This window comes from Drosophila navojoa, chromosome 4, assembly GCF_054131105.1.
Source record: "Drosophila navojoa isolate 15081-1374.11 chromosome 4, UAZ_NAV_1.0, whole genome shotgun sequence".
Lineage (NCBI taxonomy): Eukaryota > Metazoa > Arthropoda > Insecta > Diptera > Drosophilidae > Drosophila > Drosophila navojoa.
The window spans coordinates 330,824-346,124 of NC_142892.1; positions in this window are offsets into that span (position 1 = coordinate 330,824).

Genomic DNA, 15,301 nt, shown 5'->3' on the forward strand with positions numbered 1-15,301 from the left:
ATTTCACACCTTCGCTAAAGAGAAAGGTTTACTTAGATAGATACGAATCGGTAGCAAAAATAAATATTTATACAAATTATTAGAAGTAGAGGATGCCTTGAGCCTTTGATCCGTAGGCAGTTTAAGCCTTCGCTAGAAAATGCCACAAAATGTTGCACAAAAGGAGTAGCAGAGTAGCTGACTAGCTGAGTAGCTCAAGGCAGCTACGTTGCAGGATCAGAGGAACGTGCGGTACGTGTTTTGCATGATAAGCCGGGAATTTACACAGATGCTCAACAGATAAGACAACACACACAAATTGTGTTCTGCTCTCGCAGTGCATGAAAAGTGAAAACGCGTTTTCCAAAACATTCACCATGCGAGTTTTTCACACACCGAATCACCCGCAACTCTTCTCGACTGAGATTTATGATGACTTTTTAACATGTGCAACAGGTAAGCCCGCACACACATACACGGAGCGAGTGCAGTGCGTGTGTGTGCGTGTGTGTCCGTGTGAGAGAGAGAGAGAGAGAGAGAGAGAGAGAGAGAGAGAGGGAGAGCGAGCGAAAGAGATTGACCATGACCATGACCAAGCACGTCATCGTAAATCCTTTTTTCCCACGTTCTCTCAAATATCTGGGAGGCACGTCCCGGTCACCTTTTGGCCTCCACACTTCAGGCGAGGCAAGTCGCAAGTTGCAGTCGCAGTCGCAGTCACAGGTACTCATAATTGCCGCCTTGCTGGGCGTGTGGGCGTGTAGGCATGTAGGCGTGGCATGGCGAGCTGCTCTCGGGGAATTCCTTGTCGTCTCGTTTTTCCCACTGCCGCAGCAGCATCGGCAGCAACATGTGCGTGCCACATGTGCGATTCAGGAATTTCCGCACAGGAAGATTGCTGCAGGTCCTGCGCTGTGCGTTGTACTATGTGCGATGTCCTTGCTCCTTCCGCTGCATTGCGGATTTTCATTTGAATTGCTCAACGCGTTTTCGCGACTTCGACTTTTGTATTGCACTTGTCCGAAAGTTCCCACAAACTCGGTGAGTCTGTCTACGTGTGTGTGTATGTGTGAGTGTGTTTTTCCCGCATTAGAAGTCATGTGTCCTGCATAAGGATAACTAGTCTATAGCGCTGTCCTGCAGAGGCGCGTCTTCTGAGTCGGTTCCCAGAATGTGACGCAGATGCAGGCATTAATAATTCATTTGATGGAACAAGAGCCTGTGGCATCAGCAATGCGAAGCTTTAAACTGAAGCCCAGATTATATAGCTCTGTCACGAACCTATAAATGGAATGCAGGAATAATAGATATCGTAGCAGTATTTTGATCCACATATCAATATAATCATAACTGTTTCAGTTTTGGAATTCGACTCAGTAAACAAAGTCGGCTCAGATTTATATACGTATATACTTCCCTTCCTTTCTTGCTCTTATCTTTCAGTCATTAACTGTTGTGGTTGCAGTTGTTCTTTGATCACATCCTTCAGCTAGATGCATATCCTTGTTGATCTTGGAGTGTTTATGCAGCTAAGATATTTTCAAACTGAAGCTGAAAGCCAATTGATTTCCTTCGGTTGAGCTGTGTTTATTCCAGTTATATGTCCGGCTGGCAGCCAGTTTCGAATTTGCCTTTCGATTTGCTTTCATTTGTGATCCTTGCTCCCATTTATGCTCTGCTGCTGACTTAGCCAAAGTCCTTGAATCAACAGAGTGAAACAAAAGGCGTTTGCTCTTTGCTTAAGGCTGGCGTCGAATGTCCTGGGAAAAACTGCGCCACTGAATGCTTGGCATACGAATGTCCTGCTTAACTGACTGGCCCTGCGTGTGCATGTCCCTCATGTCCTGTGTGCCCTGCGTATCCGGGTGTCCAGTTGAGCTCGCTCTGGGATTAGGCTGCGCTCAATAATTCCAACAATTACTATTTGAATGCAATGTTTATGTTCAATTATGAATGGATACCGAGGCAGACCGTTGCAGGACCAGGACTCGCCAGGACTCGTCTGCTCGTTGCAGCTCGTTGATTGACATTTTTATTATGCATATTCAACTCGAATTGCTTGCCTTCTTGCCTTCCTCTCACGCAGACCTTCGCTTTGACAATAACAATAAATTTCCAATTTGTCTTTGGCTTTGCCCATAATGTCCTTTACAAAGGACCCAAATCCAATAGATAAATTTAAGCACTCTCCGTCCGCAGCAGCAGCAGAAGCAGCAGACGATGAGAATCCTATTCAGGACTAGTTGTGCTGCGGACAGTCTCATTACTTGGCCATTATACTGCCTCTTCTCCTTCTTCCCCTGCTATATACATCTATATCTCTATCTATATCGATATCTCAATCAATTTTTTCAATTCCATTTACAATTGGCCATCGCGCGTCTGGCTTCTGCAGCTGGCAAATGACAAATTTGCATTTTTTCAGCATTTCCACCCATTTTCAAGCTAGGAAAACGCTTTCAAATGTAAATTTGCTTTGCTGCAGTTTTGTGCATCGAATTAGTTTCAACCGCTTTCAATTTTGTTTGCTGCCTCAGCACATTCGCTCCTGTTAAACATTTCAGATTCGTCCAGTGCTCTTCCTTTCCCTTTTTTTTTTGGCAATATATTTGAAACAAAGTTTGGTCAGAAATTTAGTTGTAATTAAGAAATTATTTCAGCTCCAGTGCGAATCGGAGCAGCAGCTCGTTCATGTGCAAGCCCAAGTGAGTTTTGTTGAGCAAGATAAGTCAAGCAGTGTAAATAAAGATTAGCAACTTGGCAAACTGCCTGAATTACTTTCCAAGTGAATTGTGAAATGCTTATACACATATGCATATGAACTGTCTTAACTGGACGAGTTGAAGTGTTTCTAGGAATGCGTTAAGCTTCCTTCAGAGAAAGAGGAGTTGGGGGCACCAGGCCTCCATTCCAGTCAATCTAGCTTACTTTTATTGCATTCGTATGTCTAGTCAAGAAGTCTGCCACTTTTCACGTCTCTAGCCAGGGACATTCATAATTCCTTCTCCTGTGTATATCATTTTCCCAAATACCACATAGATTAAGTGGAATATATGAAACCTCTTAATTTAGCTGGACCTCGTGTGTGCCCTCGCCTCGGGCACTCGTCCCGCCCGCAGCTCTATAAAATTGATTGAAACAACTTTAGTTGGCTTTGTTGGCTCTGCCCCTTGGCCCGTGCTCCACTTGCAGCGACAATGTTGTTGGCAGTCGCAAAAAACATATTAAAAACGCGTTCGCTCGGGCAGCCCAGTTATGATGAGCTGCACAGTCGAGGGGGGGCGGGGAGCGACTCGTTGCTAGTTGGCAGAAGATGCTTGCAGGAGGATTGGGCTAGGGAGCAGGGCTAGGGGGCTTCGGCACTCGTTGCGCTAATCAGTTAAGGGGCACTTGTCCACTTTGGGATGCTTTGGTTTTAATTACGCGGCGAAAAGTTGGAATCGTGCTCTGCGCCGCACTGCGCTGCTCTCTGGTCAGCAAGCACTCAAAGTGGACCGCAGCTGGGCGGGGTTCGTCCGACTCCACCGCCGCCTTCGTCACTTGGTTGGTTAAAGTGCTGCCAACACATTAAAACTGCAATTCATGCGCTGCTGCGGCCACACATGGCTGCAGCTGGAGGGGATTAGGGAGCTGTGGAAGACATGAAGCTCAGCAGGAGTTGGCGCACTAATGAACATTTTATTGCAAAAGTTCGGATTCAACTGTGTGGAGGAGAGTTTTCAAAACTTTTGACTCGTTCTCTCTCTCTCTCTCCCTCTCGCTCGCTACCTTTCTCTATTCACATTCTCTCACTGTTTCTCTCTTTGGCATTTTATTGCAGTTCAGCTTTGACTGCACTTGCTACAAACGGAAGCTGTCTGGGCCAATTTGAAATATTGTTATGCCAAGTGAGCGTCCATAACTCAAAGTGACCACCCCAAAAAAGGAGAGACTTACGTACTCCTTAAGCCAAATCCGTGACTGGCTGCACTTGTGTGACTTCCTCTTTGGTCGACCCCCAGCCCTTGGCTGGCTAAATATCACCTTCTACCCCTTCACTTTTTGCGGAGCAGACAACTGCCAGACGTTGACACTTGAAATCCAATACGTGCTCGCTGGGAAAACCCTCCGGTAGACCCCTGCTTGCGCGTTTCCGAGGCGTCCCCGAGTCCATTCATGCAGTCAGCTTTGTAATTTACTTTTAATTTGTGCTTACGGCGTGATCCTCGCGACACGCTGACCACGCAAATGGATATCCTGTCTGCTCCCCACACAGACACCCACCCTTCTGACCCTGCCTTGACCCACCCTCGCTTATGACGTTAATGAACTGCTGCTTGACTCTCTGTTCGCAGCTATCAAATGATTTTAATTACGGATTTGCGCAAACATTGAAAATTATTCTAAACGAAATTCAAATAGTTATTCCATATGAAAACCCTCAGCGAAATTGTTGGGAACCGTATCCTTTTTCAGCAGACCCAGTTGCCAGTTGCTAGTAAATGGGGAAAAAGGGTTTTACGTTTCTCATTACGAATAATTTAATTGGTTTTCATAGCGGTTTTTCCGCATTGCGCTTTAACTGAGAATATTTTTACTCGCATTTTATTATTTTTTATAATCTTTTTTGTTTTGTTGAATTTTTAATAATATTAATTGAAGTTTTTGAATTCGTTTGTTAGCGGGGAAACGCAATGCAATAAAAAGCGAAATGTGAGTAGCTACTAAATTAAAAGTTTGATATACAATATTTAGTGGAAGGGGTGAAAATGACTATTCAACAGCATTTTGGTTAAAAAATTCAACGTAATCAATGAAAATGTAAAAGGCAATTTTCATAGAGAAATATGAATTCACGATCTTGGGTATATTAGGTATTCGAGGCCTGGCCAAATTTTCTATACTAAAAGTAAGTTCTCTTCACAGTTGTCAACTCTTTTCAGCAGCCAGATCCAGCTGCCCATTCCCGTTTCCATTCCCATTCCCACTTTCATCAGTTTTACCTTAGTGCACTCGCTTAAGTATCTTTTCACATTTTACGTAAGAGGACTTCCCATTACGAGTTTATCCCTTTGAAAGTGCATTTTCACTTTTGATGCTGATGGTGAAAAACCCCAGCTACCAGTTACAAGATTGTCGGGGCACAAACTGGACTCAGCCTCTCCCTCTTTCTCGCTTGCTCGCTTCCTCTCTCCCTCTCTCCCTCTCTCTCTTCCTCGGTTGCCTCTCGGCGGCTGCCAATGATGGATTATGCTGTCAATCTTTGGTAAATTGCTCGGCTTAAGGCCGAGAGCTGAGAGCCAAGAGCCTGGCGCATGCTGCCCCATGCCTCAGCGTGGCACGTGCTTGCGGCGGCGACCCACTCGGCGGGCTGCAGCTCCCCCCGCTGTCATCCACTCGGCTTGGAGAGCTCGAGTGAAGCCTCGACAAGTCGTCACTTGAAGCTCCAGCGTTGTTGTCGGCATTCATTACAAGAAGCAGGCGGCTAATTGAAAGCTGCATTCAACAAAAATTGACGGCGGTAAAACGTGAAAAACGTGCAGCAAACCGAAAGGAGTGAGACAGAGACCGAGACGGACATGGAGAGGGAGAGAGGAAGAGCTGGGAGGGCGGGCAGGTGATGCTTGGCAGGCAGGTGTGGAGGCTGGCAGCTGGGCCGCGGGCCAAAGTTATGTAAAAAGGGGGAGTCGGACCCCCAAAAAATAAATGCCGAGGCAGCTGTCGATTATTGACACTGCGGTTGAGTTGAAGTACAGCAGGAGCCGGAGTTGGAGCAGGGCCAGGTGGAGGCACGATAAACTGCGCCGCCAGATGCTGCAGACGTCGATGGGCAATTACAACACGCGAGCCCCCCTCCGACAACAGGTTGCAAGCCCCAAAAAGCGAAGCACAGCAGAAGCAAAGCATCGTCGATTCGTTTTCGCTGCAAACCTTTTTTTTTGGGGTTTTTGCGCTTATGTTTCCCTGAATAACTTCTTCCTCTTGTCTCTCCACATTCGTTGTTGTTCTTGTTGTGGTTTATAATGAACCCAAATCGGCGCGAGGCTCGAGCGCATCGAACAGTTTCGGCCAAAGTAGCGCCGACTTCCTCCGCCTCTCTCCAGCCCGGGCGGACCTCGGCGGCTCCCTCACGGCCTGACGGGCAGCGCGATAATTGCCGGTAAAACGCCTCGCTTGGCCTTTTAAATGCTGCCTCTCATTTTTTTTATTCTTCGGCTTTTGTTTTTATGAAATTGTATCAACATTATGAGTGGAGTGAAAAGGCGGCATATTAGCTATGCCAAGTGGTTTGTGACGTAAAGTGGAGTTAGGGTAGAAGACGGAGTCGGCAGGGTATATGAATGTGATTTAATTGGAGCAGAGTTTCTCTACCTTCGTCAGAAATAAATCTCGTTCTGCATTGGTATAGCAAGCACCCTATTGACGGAAATTCCCTTTGGCTTTCTCATGATCCACTTGTATGCTTAGTGTATAGGTTGTTCGTCTTCCTTAAAGCTCAACTGTTGCTATTCTTGAATTGTGCTCACTTTACTTCATTTTTTTAGTAAACCATCGACCCATCGACGTTCCGGCTGCCCTTTTTATATTTTTGTTTTTGCTGCAATGAGGCACAAATTGCAGCTGGCGCACGGAAGCGACAGACACGAATCCAGAGTTTAGGCACCGGGCAAACCTGGTAAACCGGGTCGGGTAAAGCACGCGCCGCTCGCGACGATCCCGACGCCGGGTCCAAGCCATTGACCGAGTCGTTCTGCTGCTATGGACAGGCACATAGAGAGTGTGTGTGAGAGAGAGAGTGAGCGAGAGGGGGATGGAGAAAGTGTGAGTGAGTGAGAGCAACTCAATCAGGCGGCTGCAGCAATTGTTGCACCTGCCTGCAATTGCAGCGTATCAGGGGCGTAGTTGTAGCAGCGGGGGAAGGAGGAACGGGGGTAATTAGTAACAGGCCGCTGCGTCAATCGCGTGCTGATAATTTCCACAAGAGCGCTAATATGAATTTATTTGGCTCTAAAGCGATGCAGCCAAACACAGCAAACATATTGAAGGGTTGCCCACCCTAGCACCCTGCCTGTCTCGCTCGCCTCTGTCTCAGCTCAATTTTGCGTAATAATTCGACAATCGCTTTAAATGCATTTGCCCATTTATCCATTTTCCCATTTGCCCAAGGCCCGACCCCGACCGACTCACGCTGTGCCATTGTTTGCGGAAAATGCGGCTCGGGTTTGGGCTTAGGTTTGGGTTCAGGTTCAGCTTCAGTTTCAGGCTCCGCCAATTCATCGGCTCACGCGCTGCGATTTGTCATGGCCTGACCGTGACACACATTCCCAAAACCCGGGAATTCTGGCTGGGAACGAGTCACGTTTATGGTTGAACAACGAGAGACAAATACGAAAAATGGAAATTAATTCGCATTAAATTTGGGTCTCTCTATCTCTTTGCTGGCATTTGTGGCATTAGCTGTCCTGCCAAAGGACACGTTCATGCATAATGTCTCTTCCACATGTGTTTGTGTGTGTTCTCTCCCCCCTCTCTCTCTCGCTCTCTCTCTCGCTGACTGTGTGTGCGAACGTGTCATCAACAAATGGAAATTGGCCCGGTTACTTAAAAATTCTCATTCATTGAATATCCTGCGGTGCAGCGACGGCGATGACAAACACAAATATATTTGGGCTTGGATTGTGAAAATAACCAACGGAACCAAATGAAAATTCGGTTACGCTTTTCGCATTGAAGATTTGGTAAATAGACAAACTGTTGGCAGAAGATTGTCAGCAAAACTGCTGAAATAAACTCTCCTTGGTATGAATATTTCAAGTCCTCCCGCTGATGTTCTATCCATCTATTTATGGTTATTCATTCAAAATACAAGCAGAGCTGAAGATTGCTGTGTGTTATCTTTCTATCTCTCTCTCTTGCTCTCTCTCTCTCTTACTTTCGCTCTGTTCTTCAATCGCCAATATGAATGATATACTAAATTTATAATAACAAATCATATGTGCGTAAAACATCCCTCATTCGAGTTAGGGTCGGCCGAGCCTATTAAACATATGCTAATATTCGATTAGTCACTTAATGAAAGACTTCTCTAATGAGTCAGCCTCAATTTTGGAGAATGTATATTATGATTGGATTCTGCGCAGCGGTTCCTGGAAATCGTGTGCTCGGCACGCTTCACGATCTTGGCCATATGCTACGCTCTACTGAGAGAGGGAGAGCGAAAGAGAGGGAAGATGGAATTCGAGGGGTCAAGCGAGTGTCCAGGACCTCAATCAAGGCAACAAACGGTTCGAGCCCCTCACACGGAATAACAACAGCAGAAGCTGGAGAAGAGGAAGAAGCAGCAGCAGCAGCAGGAGCAGCAGGAGCAACAGCCGTCAAAACAGCGTCAAAACTAATTTTCATTTTCGTTAAGAAAACAACAAATTTGTATGCAGGCTGGGCAGAGCTGGCATCTGTTGAAAATTCTACCAATACTATTGAGTAGGAAAACACTTTTCATTTCGGGAAAAGTGAAAATGCGGCACGGTGCGTGGCGGCAAGTCAGCCAACTGTTGCGGCTAAGGCGATGCAAATCTGACAGCATCATCATTAGAGGAAAGTAAGTGCGTCCTCCTGCTACCGACTCTGACTGACAACTGACAGCGTGCAGGACCCTGGCTCGAGGACTACTATTTGGCGGGCATCTTTCATAACAAATTGTGATAAGCCGGCTCCTTGGGGCGTCGTCCGCTCGGCCTCACTTTCGCTCCCTTGCCGAATGCCACGCGACGTGGCTTGCAACAGCTGCTCGCCTTGCCACAAGTCCACTCCAGCCCATTCCAGCAGCAGGAGCCACTCTGATCCTGGCCATATGCTGCCTCACTCTCTCTGTTACAGTGTGGCGCAACATGTGATGGGTGACAGGTCAGAATCTTGGCCTTTTGTGTCAACATTTTGCAATAAATATGAATTTTTATTAAAGGAAGCAGAGAAAAGAATTTAGATTAGGTGCGGGATAAGCGCACAGAAGGCAGCATAAGGATCTGCTGCTGCTGGCAGCAGAAACTATGCAGGGACAATGTGTTTAGGAGGGCAACATTTTTCAATAAGATTCTCCAAAGGAGAGCTAGAGAGGGGGAGAGGGAGGGGAAAGGGATATAAAGATGTTGAATCATCGCATTTTCTCTTACATAGTTAAAGTGTGAGGCTAGAGTTTGGAAGGAGATCGGAGCATATTTGGAATATTTAGTCCTACAAGGAGACAACCCGAGATCTAATATGTTTATATAGATAGCATTTATCAATGGATCAACTGCTTGTGTTCTTTTAAATGGACGAGTATTGTGCAGTCGTTAGCGCCCAATTTAAGCTTATATTTAATTGTCAATATTCTACGCACAAAGAAGGTACAAAATTGCAAAAACTCATTATTATTGTTCAAAGAAAACTTCAAACTGTTACATAATTAATTTAGAAAACTTATTTAAAATTCTACAATATAGCAATTGAGGTAAATTCCCCGACACAAGCTGGTTTCCATTGTTAGCTTTTCTATGCGCCATCAATCGTTGCATATTTGCGGTTTGCTTTTCAATCAATTTTCATTTGCGCCACGTCGACTATTATTAGTGAGAGCGAGGGAGGGAGAGGGAGAGAGAGACGGAGAGGCAAACAGTTGGTGGGCATGGCTATAGTTCGCCCATTTAATTGGCATTTAATTTCGCATAGCCAATGGGCAGCAGATTATGGAAATGCGAGTCCTGATTGCCAAATAGGCGAAAGCCGAAAATTTAATTGTCGGCTTTGGCCGAGCGAGCTGTTCATTCAAAATTAATTCAATTAGGCAGGATAATGAGGAATGTGTTCCAATGCGCCAAACTGAGTTCTAGTTGGCAATCGTTCGATTTAAACTGTGCACGAGTTCGGTCCTTTAAACCTGATCCCTTGCGCGCAGCTTTGGCAGAACTTCATTAATCCAGCTCGTCCTCTTCATATATTTACCGACATTTAATGAGCTGCTGCCGGCCAAGTGGACAGCCGAACCCTTGACGCTGATATGAATATATACTGGCATACATACATATATTGATATATGCATATACATATACTTATATGCTTATATGCCGGACTTATCGGACCCTCTAGGTAAACAGTGAACGACGTGCAACACTTTTGCAGCGCAGCCCAGTGCAATGCATAAATCTGCAATTGCATCGTTTTCCATTTAATCTTAATTTCCACTCTGATTGCCAACTGTCATGTACTTGACCAAGTGCTGGCTGCGTGTCCTGCTGCGTGTCCTGCTGCATGCATTAAATGAGCTTAATGAGCGCCTTTGATTATTAAAATTCCGCTTGCTTTATGGCCCAATAATGCATTCTTAATGGACTCTTTAACAATTCATAGACTTGGCACACACCTCACTCGCTGTCTCTCTCTTTCTCTCACGTACCTCTCACACACTCCGAGGCTCATGCCTGCATGTTTGGCAACGCCTTTTCGCATCTGGCTAAATAAACTTATTTAGTTGGTTAACTTAAGCAAACATTGGAGGCCGTCCCCGTCAAGTACACCTTCCAAACGAGATCTACAGCTGGGCGTGGCCGCCCTCACCTCCGCCCCAAACTCATTAGGGGAACACCTACCGAAGGACCTGCCAGGTGGGGCGACTACTAAATGGCCACACGAATGGCGACTAATTAATGCCGAAAGAAAAACCGCGAGACAAACAAATGAATGAAATGAAATGAATACAAATGGAGAGAGAAACAAACCGAATAGAAGATGCTCTTTAGGGATGCTGTTTAGAGAGAAAGGAATTGCATGAAATTGGAATTTCTGTTTAGGGTTGATTGCAGAATGAAAGCCGAGACTTGAGGAGGAAAGTTCATGTCTGAGATCTGAAAGTCATTTAGGGCTACAATTTCGAGGAAATTTACGTTAGATGAATCAACTGGATATATACATATATATCATATCTACAAGCTAGTCAAAGCTGATCAAAAGTCATAAATACCCTCACGCAAGCAAAGGCATAATGATGCGAGTGAGCTGAAACAAAAGCAGATGGACTTTGCAGTTGAAGTTGGTCTTAAGCTGCTGCTGTTACTGGTGCCGTTCCCTGTAGGTGTTGAGATGAGCCGGACACAAAGGCGGGCAGAGGATCTGTGGCTGGCGGGGCAGCCGAGCCGCCAGAAAAACTAAAGCTGGGCAACTTTTAATTAATAAACGATGACTGCAAACCGCAACAGACAGCAGCAGCTGTAGCCGCAGCAGACAGAGAGAGAGAGAGAGAGAGAGGAGAACTAGGGGTATTCATGCTGGAGAGTTAAGATTTTGAGGCGTTCTTCTGTGGCTTTTGGCTAATCGCTGGGATTATTAATTAGGCATTGGCAGTGCGCGAGCTTGGAATGATAATTGCGGCTGTCGTTGAATGTGCGGGGAGTTGTTCGTTTTGCTTTCAAATGATTTGATTAGCCAATCAATAATGGGCGCTGTGTCTGCCTGTTGACCGCTGCCTCCTCCTCCTCCTGCTGCTGATGCTGCTGGAGCACTGTCCAAACAGGCGGCGGTGAAATGATTTTGTTGTCTCGCCGCGGGCCACAAAGGTGCCAACAACAACAACAACAATAACAGCAACAATTGAGAGCAAGGCGCATTATGGATTTGCTGTGTTATATTCTCCTCCTCTGAGTTTTTGTTTTCCTGGAGCTCGCGTCTGCGGCTGCTCCTGGTGTGGCTGGCAAAAAACACATAACATTTATTTATGCTTTTTTTTTGTTTTTGGTTTTTGTCTTCGGGATCCTCGCAACCAGATCCAGATCACTTATTATTAATTTTAGTGGTTAAGAAAATGGGAGCGAGTCGTTTATAGGATCGGGCACAGCCGCAGGCAAATGACGCAGATGAGGCATGCAGATGGGCAAAAGGTTGTTGGGCAATCGCCCAGGTACCCATCCACACACACACAAACACTCACACACTCACACACTCATACACACGCACACCCGCTCTCTTCTGTTTTGGGGCAATTTTAATTAGTTTTGCTTTGAGCCCGCTGCGACGTCTTCTTCTGCCTTGTGTCCAGCTTCTGCTCCTGCTGATGGTGCTGCTGCTGCTCCTGCTGCTGCTGCTGCTCGAGAGTCAATTTGTGCAGCATATGCGCTACTTGGAATGCGTCTTCTCTGAGAGATTGGCGGAGCTGTGAAGGGGTGGTAGGAGGAGGAGGAGGAGGAGGAGGCTTGCTGCAATTCGCATTCGCGCACAACTCACTCATTTTCCATTCAGTTTCGGGCAACGCCCACTTTTGGGTACGCTTCGTCCAGTTGTTCATTTTCGGCTTGGGGCCCTTTTAATAGTCCGCCAGCCATTCGGCCCATACTATATGTGTGTGAATGTATGTGAATATGTGTGTGTATACGCCATATACGCAAATCGATTAAAATTGTGGAGCCGCTGCTAGCCAGCCAGTCAGCCAGCCAGGCAGTCGGGCAGTCGAGCACGGGACACATATTTAAATGCCAAGTGAAAAACTATAGCCAATTACTTTAAATTAGTGTAATTCCCATGGATCTGGCTCTCGGCCTCTCGCTCACTCGCTCTCTCTGCCATCTGGCTGTCTCGCTCTATTTTGTATTGTTCGACTGTCTGGCAACGTTTATCATTTTAGAACACAATCGAACCGCAGCTTAACTCATATGTGAATGCTATTCGGCAGGGGAATGGCGGAAGGGAGGGGAGGGGAGGAGGGCTTGAACCTGGGCCTGGGATGGAACTTGTTGCCCGCGGGTGTAATTTTAATTTGTGCCCAGTTGTGGACGATGCACGAAACCAGGACTATCGGCTCAGCTGTTTAGAGACGCGTAATTGGCGCTGCGGCATGCGCCTAAGCTGCACCACAAAAAATACCAACGCACACAAACATACAAATATATGTATATGTACACAAGGTATGCCCCACGCCATGCTGCATGCCATGTCACAATGTTTGCCACACGTTGCCAACCCTTTCAAATTGCCAGTATTTAATAACTTTTTGCTAAAAATACCCTGTAAGCAACCGATTAAGGTTGTTTAGGGTAAGCTTTGTGTGTTTTCAAATTGGTTTTCTATTTTTATGAATTTTCATCTGCTGTTGAGTATTTTATTTATTTAACAAACATTTTAAAAAGATCTTAAAAAATCCCAAAGCAGGTATATTAAGTGGGCCACTTGAAATTCGCAAGAAGAAAACTGCCATTCACAGTAAATTGATGTGTGCATAATTTATGGCCACCCACGTTTGATATTAGAGGCAATCGAGCTGCATTTGCTGAAAAAAAAAAAACTTATTTAAGTAAAATACATTACAAAAGGCACTTTTAATTCAGTTCGGCTGTTGGACTGTGATTGTGCTATAAGAATGGGAATTAGTTAGCCTGAAATTGGATGCATTCGTTTGCTTTACAGGGTATTTAGCCGTTGGGGTTGGCCTGACATGCCTTCCATTTGCACATTACTAACTGGTTCAATTCCTTGGAGGTTCTTTCACTTTTCGGGCAACGCCGCACTGTGGGAAAATATGTAGAAGCTGGCAATCAATGTCCAAAACAACGCCGCCGGCCATGACAATCCGGCTCAATTTATGAGCCATGGCCAGTTGTTGTTGGCTGCTGCCCGAGTGCTGCTCGGCTGTGGCCTGTTGCCTGCTGTTTGCTCGCTGGAGTTGCTGTTGCAGTTGCAGTTGCATTTGGCGCTGTTGTTTCTCATGGCATACATACATAGATCTGTGGCAATAATTGATTTCAATTTATAGAGCTCAGGTGGGCTGGTGCTGGCCGCCGGGTGAAACCGTCACATAAAATTAGGATTTTATGTAGCTAACAAGCGCGCTTAACTTAACTAAATTGTTGTAGCTAATCCTGGATGCAGTGCCAGCCCCCTACCCAACAGCGAACTCCAATAAAAAAGGGAGCAACCAGGCTTTACCCAAGCGTAGCCAAATTTAAGCAAGAAACTAGCCGTTAAATTGGCCGGCTAAGCTTTGACACTTAAAGCTCACGGCTGAGGCCAAACAACTGCGCCGTTGACCCTTTTGGCTAACCGAATTATGTGGCTTTTTTTTGTGTGTTTTTGGCTAGTTGTAAATATTCCTAATGCTGGGAAAGCTCACACAGGCGAAGTGCCAAGCTAGCCCCGCTAACATGGCTGGCCAAGTAGTAAAAGCCCTCTCTTAGCCATGTCATATTTCGGATGGGAACTCTGGCACCCCGAAAGCAATTAAAACGCGTTTTCGCAATTAAATGACTTTGCTATTTTCTGATGTCTTTTGCCCTTTTTTGTATACCCTGTAAATACTGGGTGAGAACAGTGTATTGGTTTGAGTATGTGTTAGATGTTGAAGTTGATATACATCTAAATAGAGACAGAGGTAGACTACTATGTAGATGTGCATAACAATACTTTCCCCCTCTCTCTCTCTCTCTCTCTCTCTCTCTCTCTCTCTCTCTCTCTCTCTGTCACTCTATAGATCTTATCTTTATTTATCTCTCACTCTCCCTATCTCTATCTGTCATTTATCTCGTACATATGCCATCCAGGGAATATCTTAGTCGTGGACACCCTTTTGCCAGGTTCTTAGTTGTTTTATGTTAGTTTTGTAGTTCAACAAAAGTTGCTGTCAAAAAAAAAAAAAAAAAAAAAACAAAATTTGAATCCAAAAAACACGCTCGCGGAGCAGCCGCACAGGCAGAGGCAGAGGCAGAGGCCGAGAGCCGAGAGTCGGCTTCTGGTAATTAGACTTCTTGGTGTGCTCGAGTTGCTGCCATAAACGTAGGAGCGGGAGGAGTAGAGGGAGAAGAAGGTCGCCACAGTCTTTGGGAAAATGTTTCCAATTAAGAAGAGCTGGGCTAAAATAAATACGAAATTGTAATAACTTTATATATATATATATATTTAGTTTGTTTTCATTACGCAGTGCGGGTGGCAAGAGATGCGTGGCTGCTTTCTGGAGCAGAGCAGAGCAGAGTGAAGTGTAGCTGGAGCTCGAGCTGTAGCTGTTGCTGTAGCTGGGTGTTACGGCCTTTTGTCACATGGCTCTGACATCGTTCCAGCCAAGTGATGATGACTCTGCACTTTGCTGGAGCTCATCTTTCGTCATTATCATTTCTAGAACGCGCATTGCAGACATTAACATTAACTTTAACTCGAAGCTAAGTTTAGTTGTTGCTGCTGCTGCTGTTGCTGGTGCCGCTGCTGTTGATGCAACTGCGAAGCGTAACGAACACGCTTATAACAACACGAGAGCAACAACAATTGCTAAAAACAACATCCAACATACACAAAGCATAATCATCATTAGCGAAGCCCCCGCCCTCTCCACAAA